Consider the following 15,087-nt stretch of genomic DNA (forward strand, 5'->3'; position numbering starts at 1 on the left):
CTTGCTCTTCAGGATGAGCTCACCATATATATATATATATATATATATATATATATATATACACACGCGAGGTTGCTTCCGACATTCCCCAACCCCACGTATACGCCATGTATATATATACATATTTATAAACTAAAAAAACTAGCAACTGTTGATCAATCTCATTCCTCTAACTTTGTATAATCAACAAGTTGGATTTGTTGATAAACTTGAAGAATTATAGTCAAATCAACTATAATGTTATTGAATTCGTAAAATCAATTCTGGAGCAAATTCTGCTAAATACTTGTTTGTTTAACCTTTGAATCGGGGAACTTGATTATGACCTTAAAGTTTAGCCCAAATTTATACAAGAGTGTTGCTTTTTTTAACTTAATATTGTACAAGACGTGTAATAAATTGAGTTTAAAAAAAAACATGAGACATTTTTCTAAACTAAAGCCGCCAACTGAATTTGCATTTAAGAGTAAGAAAAAATGAATGCACGAAATGGCCAAGTTTGACACGTGGACAGTTAAGTATTTTATCCCCTTGCCTATCTCATTTAATCATGACATGTAATTACCTTAATTCCTCAAATTCTCTTTAGAGTAAATTACAAATAAGCCTCCTATAGTTTTATCTATTATCACATGATCCCCTACCGTTTCAAAATATCTGCTTCATCCTTTTATGGTTTCATGTAAGATGAAAACTTGACGGAAAATAATCTATATAATGTCATTAGTTGAAATACCAGTAGTACCCTTAATTAAATGTTAAATCAAATGATAATTTAATCACCTTATATAAAATCACAAGAGAATTATATGGATAAATGCAAAAATTGCAGGATTTAATGTGGATATTTATGTAAATATAAGGGTGTTAAATAGATATTATGATTTAATTACACGCAATTCTATAGTGCGTCTCGTCTAATCTCCGTAACTGATTATATATTCCATCCATTTTTTACTTTATATAAAACCAAATGGGGGTTGTATGACTATTTTGAAATCTTAAGGAGATCATCTATCATTATGTAAAGTCATGTGAGGGGTTATATGTACTTTAACCTACTTTTTAATTTAATGCCCCTTTAGGGGAAACTTATGTTTTTACTATAAAAGAATTTTATCCTTTGCACATTCTACACGTAACCTTGGAGCATCATTCATGTTACAGATTGTCATATAATAAGTTTTTTTTTTTAATTATGCTACGTAATAAGTTGAAAAACCTCAAACCTCTGTTCTTAGTAATTGGACAATTACATGTGTAACGATTCATAATCTTGTATCCCTCAATAACTTCTTTAATCTACCAAACGCTTGTTTTTTAACCCATGACTAGAGAAACTTCATCTTGAAGTTTATCCCAAATATGCACAATAATATTGCTTTATTACTTATTATAGTTTGAATGACTAAGATATATAGCTTGATATATAACTAATAAGAGATGCTTCTCATGACTAAAGCCGCCCACTCAATTTGCATCTATTTTCATTTATGTTGAGAGAGATATAATGAGAGCACGGAATTGTCAAATTTGACATGCAGAGACTTGTCAGGTATTTTAGCCCATGGCCAATCTGTTTAACACTTTAATTATGACATCTCACAAACTTAACTCCTCAAATACTTTTCCAATTAAGACTTTTCTTCACTGGGAAACCCATGTTATTACTAGCAAATGATAAGTATAACTTGAATATATGGATATGCTAATATGTTCAAATAACACTTTTACTTTGGAGAATCCTTCAAGTTTCAAATTTTATTTGATAAGTTAAAAAGATTTCTTGGATTTATTCTTGACTAGGACATCCTTATGAGTAAAGAAATGATTCATTCTCATGTTCCCCTCAATCACTTCACCATTCTTAGCCACTTCAACCACACATTTTTATTAATTTTTACCATGCAATTTGACGATCATAGTCGTGTACAAAATGCATTGGAACAATTGCTTTCTTATACCACGTCACCAATTTGTCCATGCAAGTAACCATACAATTCCTACGTCATTATTTCATTTTGGCAAGTTTCCAAGATTTGAATGGTGTGGCTTTGGCCGACCATGTCCGTTCACATATTCTTGGAGTCTAAGGTCAACTTCTGTTGATTCAAACTCGCAAGTAATCCCAATTATCAACACTATCTATACCATAGAAGTACTGTAGTAAGTACTATCAATAAAATTTGTCAAATTTCTTTCATGAAATTGCCACAAATAATTGGCCTGGACAAAATTTGAGAAAGAAATATCGGCCTAATAGAATTAAAACTCAATTTGACATCTTGAGAATAGAATATTTCATGCACAAATTCCAACTTAATTGCCAAGGTTGTAGTTTATCTCTTAATTTTCAGGTGAAGGTTTTTCTGGGATACAATGGCCATAAAGGGAAGAAATAGAGCAAATGTCAGTGCCCGCATTTCCCTCCACTCTTGATGTTGATATCGGATTTTTTTTCTTTATTGGGGTTATAGATATTAGGTTTCAAAATCGTTCAAAAATAATCCATCTAAGGCTTTTCTTGAGGACTTATCAAACGAGAGCTCAAGTTAGAAAGTCTTTGCTTTGAAGTCGACCCAACTGCAAGGTGACGATGCTTGCAAGTTTCACAGGAACACGTCTGTCGAAATTGTAGGAATGATAATTCGAATGTCCATTTCTTGGTAACTCCACTTAATTCCGTTAATAGATCCACAAACTTTAGTTATACTAAGATGCAGCATGATAAAAGAAAGTATGTTCCCTTAAGCTAAGTGCAATGTCTTTGAATTGCCCTAGCTAAATACTCCCTTCATCTCATTCAAATTATCATACTTTTCATTTTGAGATGTACTAAAATATAATGGATAAATCTTATATACACTGACAGTGTTATCTATCAAAATCAAAATTACTTTTGATCTCTTTTTTCATCGTTATCCCTAACTTTATCTATATTTCAAATTTGAAATTTGAAGTTTCAAAGATAAATTTAGAAACAAATCCACTAACATCATCATCAACCCACTATTCTTAAAAAGTTGAAATCCAAAAATGCAACAAACAATTTGGGACGGAGGGAGTAACTTGATTAATTGTATTGTCTTTGTACTATTTGTTGTTGTAAATGTATTAATGATATTGGATCTTGTAACACAAATGGTACTATTTTTTCTAGTCTGTCCTAATTACTTTATCACGCACACTTTCTATTTTGGCACATCACATACTGTAGAACTCAAAAATTACACGCATAAGTATAGGAGGTCACAAATTTCATAAGAATCATGTATGGAGAGGCAATTAAATAAATCAACAATATAATATCCATTATATATCAAACTTTCACACTTCTCAATTAAAAATAATAATAAAGCTCTCTATTTATAAACTAGATGACATGATAAACAAGTTTTAACAGCCACAATAAATTACTTAATAAATTACCAATTCCTAAATAATAAACTACTATATTTGACTTCAATAAACTACTAAAAACTTAATTTGAGTAAAATACTAGTATTAAATAATAACGTAGAGATTTCTATTTTTAGACTTGATTTAACATGCCAACGCATACCTCATGTTACCATTCCAATAGAGTTAATGATATAATCTACATATAGTAAATTTGGTACTTTTCAGAAACTTTAACCAATAAAATTTGTCTTTCTATTTTATCTGCTAGGCTAATTCAAGTACGGCAAAGTTCATTTGGTTAAAAGTCCACTAATAGTTTTCCAATTTAAATTCCAGAGTTCCGGGATGAATTGATCTCCAAACAAGTACTTCGCACGCTTGAAGAAGTGGTCTTTGACAAGTCGGACAATGAACTTGGTCCCTTCAAGAGTGAAAAGTAGAACCCCCCGGGCCCCCAAAAAATATGGTCTCGTTTGGCAGACAAGTTTTTTACCAAATTTATCTGTTACAAGTTTTTTTAAAAATTTTAGCCACAGTAAATTCAAAAAACTTCTCAAAATTTTTAAATTATACACTTCAAAATATTTAAAAAAAACACACTTCAAAAATTTTTTTAAAAACTTCTATAGTAAGCTACCGTAAAATTTTAGATAAACACAAAAAAAACTCATTTACCAAATGGGATCATAGTTTCTTTCACAGTTTATTGATATATTCGTAATTACCTCCTCTTCTTTTTTTTTTTTAGGTGAGGTGATTACACACGTTAGTATTTGAATCTTTCGTTGGAACTGTGTGCTGCACTTCAATCTGCCCTGTTAAATGCACCTCATAGGGTTGTAAAAATATGATAGGACATTAATAATACCTGCCTATGTATATGAATTGTAATACTATTTACACCACCAACTGTGCTTTTGATGGAGCAAGTAGGACTGGGTATTGTTGAGGCACTAAATTTCCATCATACCAAACAGACAAAGTCTATTGGAGAAATGGACACCCTGCCCTAGCTGCACCTAAAGAAGTATACATGTTTGCACATCGCTCAACAAAGTAGCCCCCCATGCATTCATGGTTCACCAAACAGGACCCAAGACAATCTGGGCTACAGATGACAACGAATCGAATGTTTGGCAATCTAGGACTGCCTAGAGGCCCATCTGTAAATCATTTGTCCAGAGAGTTTGGACCCAGATCATCTTCTATCCCTTTTTGGGGAAAGCACCCAGCACTGGCAGCCAGGTGTTGGAGTAAATCAGTAATGTTCCAGTTATGAGTTCCTATCGCACAGTTTTCAAACTCTTTCCAGGTGATAGCTTGAATACAGGACATGACATGACATGAGATTTTATTACATATATTCTAATGATTAATGTGCATGATCAATAATTTTGGAACAACTACAATGCATCAAATAACCACTGGGCCTTTGGCCGGTGGCCACCACCTACTTGGTGAGGGTGGGAGGCAAGGATTCGAACCTTATCTCTCGAAATCTTGCCTTCCACCAAAAATATCACATTTCTGTGAATTGTTTTCAAAAAATTCAAGTGAGTGTGCTGTGCATCCGTCTGAGCCGGTGATAGTTCAGTCCCCTTCAATTTATTCTTGGTCCTCTTTAAACCCGCCCCCTTTCCCTTAGCGTAGGATAGATTAGATTTATCGTCTCCGGTATCAAAAAAAAATACAATGCATCAAATGCTTCATAGTCTCGCCAAAAGGAATGTAAAAGGAATAACATGAATGTATCTCACATATGTCATGTCCGGAGCCGCATTCTGTTGAGGGCGCCTCAACTTTAGTCGTTATTAACAATACAAGTAAAAATTCTTCCCTTCTCTTACAACTGTGCCCCTTCAACTTTTTCAGATTTTCACTTTTCGATCACATTACCTCCTCTTAAACGTTAAAATATGCTTAAATTGCCCCTTGCTAAGATTATTCGAAGTACCAAAGCATGTTACCTAATTGAAGGAAAAATGTGAAACAATTATGGAGGCAACTGCATAACATTAGTTTAAAGATCAATAACATATTTTTCTTCGTAACGAAGTGCATTACAACTTCTCACATCCTTTTTGTTCTCAACTACCAGATTCAAAATTTGATCTTTAAACCTAACAACGAGGAGAGCTCCACTGGGCTAACAACGTTAGTGATTTTGGATGTATTACAACTATGATTTTTGTACGCATCAAATTTTACACGTATAACTTTAATTACTATTGCGTGCGTCTACTCATCACGGGAACTTGCCTGCACTTAGCCTTGTCTTTATATTGATGAGAATACATATTTTAGAGCACGGATGGATGACCCTGCAATTCTCGCTAACCAATGCAACAGACACAAACATCAAGAAGACAAATATTGTAGATATAATTAACAGTTAACGTTCAAAATTGCACGAAAGGTTTTTGAATATTGCTTTCTTAATGTATAAATTTGTTGTTTTGGTACCTACACACGTGAAGTTAGAGCTGACGTTTTCTTTACACAAATTGTAGCTAACAATTGCAAAACTCTACATCCGCAGACCATGCACATTTAATGGTCGATGGGTAATTGCAGACTCTTAAGGGGGAGATGGGTCGGGGTTGGAACAGGTACTTTCTGACTCTTAGTCCGGATTTCATTTCTTTTCTCCGCTTTTTTTTTTTTCCTTCCAATTCAATCAACATATGCTCATTAAAAAAAAAATTTTCTTGAACTTGTGGAAATTAATGCATTGCCACCAGCAATCCACCGGGACTCGTGAATCCGGCCAACGCGGCCCCGGTCGTGAGGCAGAATAGCTTTCTTGATGTTGATTTATCGTCTCCTGAGCCTGGCAAACTGAATATGATCACTACTGTTATCGCCTACTTCATTTTATCATTTATAGTCCCCACAAAGGAAGATGATCGGTCATCACCCCCCGAGAATCCATGCAATATCTTCACGAGAATTGGATCACCTTCAATTTGGCCATAGCTACCATGAAAAAACAGTACATGCATGACCCCCCTTGGTCGGTGTCCTTATGAAAACATTCATTGATTAACAAAATCAATCCATCTCCTTTTTTTTGACAAGCCATAATAAATAGCTCAAAGGGTTCAAATTGAAGTCAATACAGATATAAACTAGTAGCATGCTTGTTTCACATGTATGATGTATCCCTCGGTGGCCTTTACCTATTTTGAGCATGACTTTGTTCATGAAGTTAACTATTAGCCTAATGTCTATTGATAAGACGTTTAGACTAAGACTAGTACTGGAATTGTAGATTATCATTGGCCAACTCAGACTTCTGCTTCCTGAAAATAGTTGTTGCTTTGTTTTTTTTGATTATAAAAGGGTAAACGTGCTGTGGTTTATTAATGTATGCCCTGAAAAAAACAAAAAGAAAAAAAATGAAGTATAGATCAAAATATTCAGGATAACGACTTCTTGTGGCCTCTTATTTTTATATCTTGAAACATTTATGCATGGGCATACCAAATTATATTTAAGAAACACAACATGTAAAATAATTCCAAACAAGTATACTCCAAAACACGACTATCGATACTCCCAGAGAGGTAATAATAATACACTATCGTTTATCTATCTTTTCCTTTTATTTCAATGTGATCTGGATAGGGAAAAGAATTGTATCATTTGCTTGAGGATTAATTTTACCCTGAAACCATATGGGGTAAACGTAGAGGAAGAACTGAACTGAAGTTTGAGAAATTCGATGTGATCGCCAATTGGTCAGAGCCAGAAATTTTGCTTGGGGGAGGGGTAAATAATAGAGGATGTAGAAATTCAAAATAATGAAGCAAAGAAAGTATCTCAAATTACATTCCAAATTCAAAGTACCTTAACTAGCATTTAATACTAGGACAAATCTTAAACAAAACAGTCAAAATCAAACTCTCTATCATTTTATTCTTTAGCAATTCGAGTTTTAAGCGATGAAAATATTATTTTATTATCACTCACTACGTAGAAAATTATGAGTGGTTATACTTTTTTGCAAAAAAAAAAAATAGAATTCAAAGAAATTAAGTTTGATTTGATACTAAAGTATAATAATATAGAAAAAAAAATCACATATTACCATATTGCATTAAAGTTAGGTGTTAAGAATAATAATCTCCACTTAAGAATAATTCTTTAAATAAAGAATAATTAAAGATTGAAAATATAATAGAGCAATATCTCTAGAGTATTGAAAAATTAGCAATAGTACTGGAATTGGAGTTTAGAGATTGATAGATAAGTTCAAATAAGAAACTTTCACTTTTCATGTTTGTGACAGTGACGTATTGACTTTATATGTTGATTTTATTTTCATTTTTTACTTCTATTTTAATTGGTATTTCAGTTGAGTCTAATTAGGATTTGATCGATACTTTTAATTTATTTAAGAATTAGAGGTTGTTATCTTATGTGAAAGTTATGTAGAGAAAGGATGTGAAAGTTACTATTAATTATTTTGGAGGAGCAAAATTGGAGAATTTTATTAAATTGTTAGAAATAAGTATATACCAAAATAGGATTCACCAAAAATTTTGTTCCCCTCGTGGTGGACCATGATATTACTTCCAGACATATGGAAAGCTGAGTTTTATGCAAAGATCACAGATTGTATGATAGTGAAAACACGTAATCGCCAATATTAACTCTAGAGTATCCCATACATAACTCTCAAAAAAGTTTGTTGATTTGATGAGTCATGAAGCCTTTGCCAACTACATACTACTGGGATGATTTTGCCCAACTGTTTTGTATATTTGACAGATACAGTTCTGCTATTTGGTCACTTTCTCCATAATAAGAAGAATAAGCAATGTTGTTGTTATACTTAGACAATCAATTCTTGGACCAACAAAAGGAAATCACCGACCTTCTGCTCATTGCTTACTCATGTGCTTAATTGGCTAAATCTGCATGTATAGGTTGGCTAAACTATTTTTTCTTGGGTCCCTATTTGGTTCGCATTTGCTATAGAGGTATTCAATATAAACATATTTGGAATGGCCCTTGATATGAAGTAAGATATATTGCATTAGTTACTCCCTTTGTAGTCTTGTGCCATGTCATGTAACTCACAATACCATTTTTTTTTATCAACAAACGACAATATCTTTATATATATTAACACTTGATAATACAAGAATTAATTGCAAAAGGGGCAACAGCCCCTTCATCTATTCTATTTGCTTCTATCAACCAACTTGGGAAGCCATTTACCCAATCTATGTCATTAACTAGCTTTGATGCAAAAAGTGCTAGCCTATGACTTGCTATATTAGATGTTCTAGGCACCCAAGATATTGTGCAGTAATCAAAATAATTTCTACTAAACATTTAAAAAAAAAAGAAGAAGAACAATCTAGACACTGAAAAATGATGTAGTTTACCTGCTTGAAGCTTGAGTTATATTGTCCATTAATGATCTTTAAGGTATATCATAAGTATATATATATATATATATATATATATATATATATATATATATATATATTTGCTCAAGTCTCTGGTTTCTTTTTGAAATATTAATTGTTATCATGTCAAACCATCTTGCCCTTTAAGAATATTCTATTCCACATATGGTAGAGCCAGTGAGTACAAGAGATAATACGTGTACAACTACTAATTTGTGACAATAGATTTGCTATCAACTTCAGATTGCAAATTGCTATAATACAGCCATATTCCAACATATATCAAGATGACTAAGGCACTTAGGGTGTTAAATATTTATCCTCATCATTGTTTAAGGATGACAGGTCTAAACGGACTAAAATGCTGGAAATTCTTGTGGATAATGACTAGGAAGACTGCTAGGTTATATTCGCTAGTATGACTATAAAAATTGTTAAAAATAATTTTTGAATCTAAGACTCCGTTTGGATTGGCTATATTTTCAACAAAAAAAAATTTCAAATACAATGTTACAGTAATATACAATAATTCAAAAAATATCTCATCCATATTAGTATATCAAATATTTCAAAAAAATTTTATAGTAAAAATTTTTTATATACATTGCGACAATAAAATATTTCAAAAACATCCCAAAAAACAGCTAATCCAAACAGAGCCCTTGCTATTTGAGCCCAATGGGTACCCAAGTATTTCCCAAAATTTTTCATCAATTAATGGGTACAATTGGGATTTGTCCCATTTTAAACCCAATATCAAATTCCAGTATCCATCCCGCCCGAAATCCACAACGAATCTTCTGTCCCACACTCTGTGCCACTCTCTGTCCCATTTTTTATTATATTGCTATTTCTCCTACATAAATATCATGTTTTAATTCTTTTTTGTTTCCTTAAGATCTAATAACTATTAATTCATTAAAAAATAAATACAACAGCTTCAAAAAAGTAATATATAATAGAAATTAAAAAATATAGCAGAAAATTCATCAAAAATCTCATTTTTTATGCATTTTGATTTTTTGAGTTTGTTAAATATTGTGTATTACTCAATTAATAGTCATTGGATCTTAAGGAAACAAAAAAGAATTAAAACATGATGTTTATGTAGGAGAAATAGCAATATAATAAAAAGTGAGACAGGGAGTGGCACATGATGTAGGACAGAAGATCCGTTGCGCCCAAAGTCCCTATGGGCATGGGTAACCCATTGGGACTTGGGACAAATTGCATGTCACATATTCAGAAGGCCAAAAAGGATTTACAAATAGGAAGTTACAAAAATCAAAGCCAAATGTTGCCAGCAGAAGAATAAATCATCAATGCAAGTCCATGCAGGCAAGTAGTTCCTAAATGCATTTAATCATCAATCACCCTTGGTTGGCTACGTTACCGGCATCCTTCGTGAAGCCATCCACGATCGGACAATTTTGGGGATGCGGGCAATTTAAGGACCACTTTCATTTATTAGTTCGTTCCCAGCTCTTCTCTGTCACATTCCTTTCTTGCTCTTCGGACGCTAGCTGCTCAAATCTTGCATTGCTTTAGCATTTTCTGCCTCGCCTTTTGAGATGATGATTCAGGCTGCATTTGATTCTTTGATTCTTTCTTTGCAGAATCAAATTGATTTGCAGAAACCTAATGTTCGGTTAGTTCTTGAACTCAATTTGTTTGACAGAAAACGTCAAAATTTTTACATGTTTTGCACCGGTAAAAACTAGGCAAAGAAAGTTGGTTTTACAATTCTTATTAAAAGGGGTGTCACAACGGTAAAAGATAGGTAACAATATTAATCTTCTAATTCTTATTAAGAAGGGAGTTGTAGCGTAGTGAGGCTAAATTGCAGCTTTTTGTTGGGTCAATGGAGATTTTAAACTTTAAATGGATGAAGAAAGGAAATGTTAGACTTTAAAAGTCGAACTAAAAATCTCATTTTGTTAAATTAATGTCTCTATCAACAAAGGTAAGACCACATAAAATTATAATTTGCGATAATTATTTGAGGAAGTTCATATGCTAATAAAGTATTATTATCTACCAATTTATGTAAATTTCGGTAGAAGTAGAATTAGTATGCCATTGACTAAATTAAATTCACTCTGACGTATTAAGAAATTGCTAATATCTTATTAGTTTGTGTATACATACAATTACTTCTAATCTACTTTAACGTTGACACGCCAAGCACCATCATCAAAATTTAGAGGACTTATAGTTAATGTTATAGTTATCATTTCAGAAACCTCCCTCGAATTTCTGACAATATTAATTATTGCCCTTAAATTTTCAATATTACACCTGACTCTCCTATTTCCAATTAATATTGGAGTAACAAAAATAGCAGATTACAACACAGATTTAGTCCTAATTACTATTGGTATGTTAAGCACTGAGTGTATCTTCAAATAAAGTGCACTAGAATAAGCCATCTACACATATTGCATTAAGGAAATCAATTTTAGTAAAATAAAATCTCATGTAACTGCGTACCAAAGGCCAGCTTTCAAATGGAGCTATAAGAACTTAGGGCAGGAGCGGTTGAAAATTGATAAAATAATAAAAAAAAAACTGTAATGCTCCAATCATTGTATGTACAATGATTTTAACATTGCATACGAGGTCCATAAAAAGTTATTTCATATTTACTTTGTATTTATACTCTGAAGAAATAAATATACATATTGTGTAATGGACAAAATCAGCAGAAACAATTGATCTACCAACTGTTTGTGCCCTAATGTCCAGCTTCCAGATGGGGTGACCAAAAAGGTGAAAGGCACTGGCCCAAAATATATTAGAAAAAGAGCACTAAATTGAGCAAGGAGTTCAGATATTCATACATCAATTTCAGCACAGGAGCCCTCTTGTTCGCTCTTTTTGGTATTCAACTCTTTTCTCCAATTCCAAAACAACTGTGAATAAAATAAGACAAATTACTCAGTAAGAAGAGGGGTGGGGCCCTGGGATTGCCTCAAGAGTTGCCGGCTTTTGAGGTTAATTCTGGGATTAGGTTTATAAAACAACAAAAGTCTGATTCAGGCTGTTGAAAAAAAGAGGGGTGGGGCGAGCTAAGTTGGTTGTTTGTCAGCATTTGACAGGCTCAGCATAATGCAGTGAAAGTGATGTATCAGCCCTATCAAAATTCAAAACAAAATCTCTTCATCCCTTCCATTAGTGCTTTGCATGTTCTGTTCAACTGCCTCACCTAAATAGTTGGCCATGCAAACATTTCCTTTCCTTGTCCTTTTGTCAAGTAATTAAGGGCTATAGAAGGTGCTGGTTATATCTAATTGTTTTCAAGTTCACCTGCTGTTCGCTTTTAAGCTAACTAATGTTTGAATCATAATCGAAGCTCATAATGATCTTGTTATTGCAAGAACGAGATTAAACTTTATTAGTTCAAATGCTTTGCTTGGGTAGTTGTTCATTTTAGTATTTTAATCAGTACTTGACCTTGTTCTCATCTCTAAGATTATTTTATTAATAAGGAACAAATCTTTATTGTACTCTTTTTTTTTTTTTTGTTGCTTTGTAATATGCAATGAATAGTTATTAACTCGTAAATTTCATTGTTTCCCACGGATATATACATATACATACACACGCGCGCACACATTTGGATTCCCATGCATTTACAATTAAAGAAACGATTATGTACTTTAATGGAGTTAGTACTTCCACCAATGGGAACTACAATACTTAATAACATTTTTGAAACTAATGATATCAAGATCATGGCATAAATTTAGCAAAGGCATTTTCAATTACACCAATTACAAGTATTCTCTCTTTGTTAATGTGTAGGAAATAACCTCCATAATCTCAGGTAAATTTAAATACTGCAAGAATTGCAAGTGCAGAGGAGTGATTAATTTGAACAATTAGACATTAATGCAAATGGAAGCCAATTGTCACTCCTATGTTGTCTAGGGTAAGTAATAAACAAATTTTCAGCTTAATAAAGGACCAAAAATTTTATTCTTTTTTTTTCTAAAGTCCTTCAAGGGAAAAAAAATTTCTATGATATTTATCAATTTGTTTAGTCTATAACATACATGTACTAGTGATTTCTCTAAAATCATTGCTTTTTATCCAAAACGACTGTTAATGGTCTCCAATAGAATTATTACTTTTACTAAACAAAACACTTACGGCATATAAATATAGCTATTGCTTGTTTAAAGGCAAGAATTAATAATGACTTTTGTGTCCTGTACTATGGACTCCTACATAAGCACAGCATTACTTAAAATACTGATCTGGCTTTCCTCTTCTGAACAGTTTTAAATAGCAACACTCAAAATACATAATCAGCAATGATCAAATCAAGTAAAATTTTTCATGGCTGTCAATGTTATAAAAAAAAAGTTGCAAAACAAACAAGTGAAATACATACATGGCATACAGCTATAGCTTATTGGGTTTGTTTGGGTAGAGAATTATTAGCCAAAATTTATTTGCTTACATCATCATTACAATTTCCAACGCACCTTTTTATCTTCCCAATTACCTTTTTATCTCACATACATCACATCACAAAAAGTGTTACAGTAAAAATATCTCAAATAATTTACAATCCAAACAGAGCAATGTTTATTTAAATGCAAGAATTTATGAATTTTGTGTCCTGAAAAATGGACTCATAACCACAACATAACATCAATTACCTAATCATTTTTTCCCTTTTTTGAAAAGTTATAGATGTCAATACTTAAAGTACATAATCAGCAAAATTCAAATTGAGTAAAATCATGGTTATCAGTGTCTAAAAAAAATTAAAAAAATATAACAAAGGAAATACCAAAACAAACGGGTGACATCACTCTTAACAAATCCCAACATCATGATGACTAAGAAAACCTTTAAATCGAATTAACCAATGTCATAATGGATCTTTTTGTTAAAGATAAAAGTAGTGTAAAACTTGGAATTCATTCAACATTAAGTCAAACCCCCAAGTCAAAATTTGGACATAAATAAGACCCCCTGAATTCAAACCAAGTAACCCCCAAAATTCCACGAATATATGCAATATATCGCGCGATTTTCAATTAAGTTAAAAAAAAAAAAAAAAAAAGCCGACCGTTGGCGTTGGAAACCTCTTTTCACTTTCCTAATTTTCTACTATATCCCATATCTGAAAAATTTCTCACATTGTACTCCTCCAACTAATCACCATATATAGCTTTGCACCAGAAGTTCCACTCTCTCAGTCAGCGCGTTACTCTTCTGCAGCATAGCCCAATCGGCCTAGCCTAACAACACTCCCTCTCGCTAACGTGAGTGAAAATTCATATGGTTATTGCATCATTAATTACTGTATGTTTTTTTAAGCCTTCGTAGGTTATGAGTTCAAACAAGACGTGTATGCTTATGCTCAACAGCCTCAACCCAAAAAAAAAAAAAAGGTTCTTAATCATTGCGCATGTGATTTTAAATAGTAACTCATGTTTAACCTTTTACAAATTTCTCAAGAACCCTATGTATGATTTAAATAGTAGCTCATGTTTCATATAATGTGGTACAAAACAATTCTAATCATATTTTCATTCAGTAAAATTACTAGGTTTTATCTACTATTATTTGCTCTAGGGCTTAAACTATTCCAAAAGAAATTATGGCACTGTAACTACAAATTATACACAAATTTTCATTTTGTTTGAGACCTACCAAAGATACATGAGAATCAATCGATATGTATGGCTTGTAAACTCGATTGGTTTGTTTATCAAATGTGTTCGATGTTTTTTGTAGCCAACTTTTGCATTCATGATTGTTTCTATTCCACTTAAATATCAATTTAACTATTGAATTACAATTTCTTTTATTGCTTAAAACCAACTTCTAACTAATATTTGCATATATGTACATCCATAATAAAGTTGTGTATGCATACTCATCTGGACGCATACAAAATAAGAAAAATGTACACTTTTTTATTATTTATTGCCCAAAACTAAACTCATTTATTAAACAAATGCAATTGAGTTCAACTCATAAACATTCATGTAAGCTTATTTAGACTTGTATATAGATTAATTGGAGTCTAACACTCCAATTCAATAGCATCAAAGTACTTCCATTGACGTACAACAATGAAAATGCGGACCAAATCTATTATGTTGAAGAGAATATGGATGGATGAGATGAGTATTCTTTTTTCATAATGGAGGTGAAGTCTTATTTTAATTTCGTTGGTGATTAAGTAAACTTATCTGGTCTTGATAGTTTAAAATTTATTTTACATTTAGCATTTGGGCATCTT

This window comes from Coffea arabica, chromosome 2c (assembly GCF_036785885.1).
Source record: "Coffea arabica cultivar ET-39 chromosome 2c, Coffea Arabica ET-39 HiFi, whole genome shotgun sequence".
Taxonomy (NCBI): domain Eukaryota; kingdom Viridiplantae; phylum Streptophyta; class Magnoliopsida; order Gentianales; family Rubiaceae; genus Coffea; species Coffea arabica.